Raw genomic sequence first — 4102 nt, 5'->3', positions numbered from 1 at the left:
CAGACACTCAACAATTTCTGCACTCAAGTTATAATCCTATCACAAACACGGCAGAGAACAAGATGACAGCTGTGTGTTCCTGTGTGTGATAACAATATTCTCTGCAGAGGAATGAACACATAAGATGAGAAAAAAGAGGTCAAGTCCTGACTGGCGGATTCTGTGAGGCTTGCTCGTTTCAGCCAGCAGTCTTGAGGCTGTTCTGGATGTAAAACCCAGACATCTGAGCCATCTGCTCCTATCAGAGATTTCTCAGGGGGTCTTCCTTAATCAAACCTGATTTTTTTCTTAACCCAGAATGAATCCACAGCCTCTCATTTCCTGTGGAAACACAAACAAAACCTCTTCTCCAAAGTAACATATCTTAAATTTAGAAGTCACAGCATTTTTAAAATATGTGGTGTATTAATCCAGCAGCATTTGTAATCAATGTGTTTTAGCCTAGGTGTTGTTCCTTATTCAGTAATAAAAGCATTTGAAGACAATGACATACGGTATCCAGATTCTCTCTGTATTTTTCATCTTTATGTGGCTTTTTTTTATTTTATTTTTTTTTTTTGAGGAATAAAGAGACCTTGATATTCCATCCTTTGAGTTACAGTGGGGGCAGAGCTGGGACAGGAAAGAGTTGGAGTGGGATGATTAGGAAGGGCTCAGGATCACTCAAAGCCTAGTCCATTTAGTTCTTGTATTGGAACGACTCATCGCCAGTCTCGTTGAGAAGGCAAGTGCGGACAATGGCCTCTGTCACGGCAAAGGGGTCACAGTTGGCAGAAGGGCGACGGTCTTCAAAGTAGCCCCTCTTCTCCTGGCCGACAGTCCGGGGAATGTGGATGCTGGCACTGCGGTTGGCAACGCCAGCAGAAAAGTCGTTGATGTTGGAGGTTTCATGGAATCCAGTCAGGCGCAGGGCATTGTCCAGGCCTCCCTTGGGATCGTAGGCGCGAATGTGGTACTGGTGCCGCTTGCTTAGTTTCTCAATGGCCTCCTAGATGTACTTCAGACCGTTCTCCTCCCGCATGGCCTTGGTGCTAAAGTTGGTAGGGCAGCCGGCACCATTCCAGTTCCCAGGGATGGGCTTGGGATCAAAGGTTGCTATCACCCTGAAGTCTTCACATACACGATGCAAGATGAAACGGGCCACCCAGAGAGGATCTCCCAAGCGGATTCCTTCACAGGGTCCTATTTGGAATTCCCACTGGGCAAATTCCAACTGAACAAATGACCTTGGCATTTGTTCCTGTAATCTTGACTCCAGCATACAAGCACGCCCAGTAGTAAGCCTCCACGATGTCCCTGCCATAGGCTTTGTCTGCTCCCACACCACAGTAGTATGGATCTTGGGGCCCAGGGAAGCCATTGGAAGGCCAACCAAAAGGGTGTCCTCTGTTCCCATGAGAGTATATTCCTGCTCCATTCCAAACCAGGGGTGCTGGTTGCTCACCATGTCCATTATCCGTTTACAGGTGTGTCTTAGATTGGTCTCTGCAGGCTTCCAGTTGTACTTGAAAACTTCACAGAACACCAACTTGTTGGGCTCTTTGTGAAAGGGGTCCCGGAACATGGCGACCGGCCTGAGATACATGTCACTGTTGGAGCCCTCAGACTGAAAGGTACTAGAACCGTCGAAATTCCACTCGGGTAATTCTTCGACACATTTGGGCTCACAGTCCAGGGTGCGGGTCTTGCAGCGCAGCCCTTCACCGGTCCCATCAACCCAGATATACATGGCCTGGACTTTCTCACCCTGGGGCAGGGACATGTACATTTGCTTGATGCTTTTGTTCAGGTGGGAACTTGCTGAGGTGGCCATGGTGGAAGGTGTTCTTAGTGGTGGCCGGCGGGATGATGGATGGGGTGGACAGGCCACGAGAGCGAGGCGAAGAGTGCCGAGAGGAGATCGGTGTGGGGCTCAGTCTGTGCTCTCAACTCCCATTCTCGGCTCTGCCTGTGGCTTTATTTTAAACTCTATTCTTTTATTTTTAGCTCTTGGTTTTTGGAGACTAGGTTTCTCTGTGTATCTTTGGCTGTCCTGGCACTCACTTTGTAGGCCAGATTGTCCTTGAACTCACAGAGATCCATCTGCTTCTGCCTCCTAAGTGTTGGGATTAAAGGTGTGTACCATCACACCTTGAACTCAAGAAATCCTCAGAACTCCTCTTCCCAAGTGTTAAAGGTGTGTGCCACCACATCCAACTACTCTCTTTTTTTTTTTTATTTTAAAGACTTTATCATTTTTCTTTTCTCTCCCAAGCCTACATATATTTTTAAACACACGGTAAACCATTTAGAGCTTTTTTTTTTATTTGAATCTTTCTTTACTGTATATTGCTCTTTTTCTGACACAGGAGTCTTTAATTTGCTAAGTGATATGGCTAGAAATACAGCTGTGGTATCAATGGAAGGATCCACCCCATTCCTGGACTTTCTGAGAGTCTAGCTTCACAGAAAAGGAACTGGCCAGAGCAATGTATATTGCCACAACTCTATGGCATTTCACGGTCCCTGCCACCACCAAGAAGCATGCTGTTAGCTGTTCATGAAAACCATTTAAGTGTTTAGTGGCAGAGCCTCTTAAAAGGACTGTAAGGTTTTTGTAGATAAAGCTGAGTCAGGAAGCCTCTTTTAAATGAAACACAATTATCTCTAGCAAACAGGGCTCACCTGAGAAAATGCTGCTACCAAGAAGCCATGCTTAACACTGTTTTTTGTGTCTAGAAGTACTTCCCAAGCTCTCTCAGGTTTTATGTGAATGTAGTTAATCAGGTGGGGTGCCATTTGTTGACAGAGGTTTCTGCCTGCCGGGTCCAGCATTATGATAAAAAGGGGAAGGATTGCGGTAGGACAATGGTCTTGTATAGTTTTACTAAAATGCTGATTGGCAAGTGCCCAGGCAGGAAGTAGAGGCAGCGTGACCAGGTAAGAAGTAGAGAGGGGGCAATGAGAACAGCAGAACTCCGGAAAGAGGAAAGGTTGAGTCTACATTCGTCACCCCCACACAGAGGAAGCCACATGAGAATGCCACGTTGATAAAAGTACCAAGCCATGTGACTAACATAGACAAGAAGTATAGGTTAATTTAAGATGTAAGAATGAGTTAATAAGAAGCCTGAGATAATAGGCCAACCACATTATGATTACTGCAGAACACTGTGTGTGTGTGTGTGTGTGTGTTTTTTTTTTTAAAGACTGAAAGGCTGTGGGGATGGGGCCAGACAGAAAACTTTATCAACAAGTGTGTTCTCTGGGAGCTTCTATGATGGACGAAGCTGAATGTGGAACAAATTACAGCATTCTAGGGCAGTGGAAAGGCATAAACAGAGTTAACATGACTGAATTTCTCCCTATTGTTATTGCAGACACTTCAGTTACTTTATCTTTAAGGAGAACAGGAGCTGTGAATGAGGGAGCACTATTTTATCAAAGGAGGAACAGGGAAGAAAATGAAGCATCAATTTTATTCTATCCATGATCTGAGAAAAAATTTCTAATGACCATTGAATCAGATCATGCTCCAAGTCTTAATATAATTGCCTTCAAAACAAACAAGCCACCGTCAACTTTAGTGTTCCATATATGCAAAATCTGTCAAGGCAATCAGACTGGAAATATAAACCATATTAGCTAATTTTGCAGTTTTTAATTCATTCCTGAAACATAGACATCACCCATACTCACAACTTAAAAAGATACAGAAAGGTTAAAACTTGAAAACCAGGATGAGAAACTTTTGTGTGTCTAGACTCTACTGGAGCTTAGTAGTGAATCAAGTTACAACAATAAAAAGAGAAAACAGAGAGGAAGGAGGGAAAATGACTGAAGGAAAAAAGAGTTTAGAAAGAATGTGAAAATGTTTGACAGGTATATTGAGTAAGTAGGGCATGGATGTTACAGGCATAAGGGACTGAATGAAGGGACAAGAGTGGCAGGACACACATGGATTATAACCAAATGAGAAATATATTGAATGCCGGAGAAAAGACATGAAAAAAAAACTCTTATACTGTCTAAGAGAAACTACAGAAAAAGAAACAAAAGCAAAAAAAAAAAAAAAAAAAAAAAAAAAAAAAACGAAAAAAAAGAGACATCAGCCTCCCTGTAA

The 4102-nt window shown here is 43.4% G+C and overlaps 1 pseudogene; it reads right to left on the bottom strand.

Annotated features, from left to right (window-relative positions):
- Window positions 1-553: 553 nt before the first annotated feature.
- LOC101991878 lies at window positions 554-1830 on the bottom strand (annotated as a pseudogene).
- Between the last annotated feature and the right edge of the window lie 2272 nt (window positions 1831-4102).

The sequence above is a fragment of the Microtus ochrogaster genome, unplaced genomic scaffold (genome assembly GCF_000317375.1).
Source record: "Microtus ochrogaster isolate Prairie Vole_2 unplaced genomic scaffold, MicOch1.0 UNK1, whole genome shotgun sequence".
Lineage (NCBI taxonomy): Eukaryota > Metazoa > Chordata > Mammalia > Rodentia > Cricetidae > Microtus > Microtus ochrogaster.
This window is presented reverse-complemented; position numbering and strand designations above follow the sequence as displayed.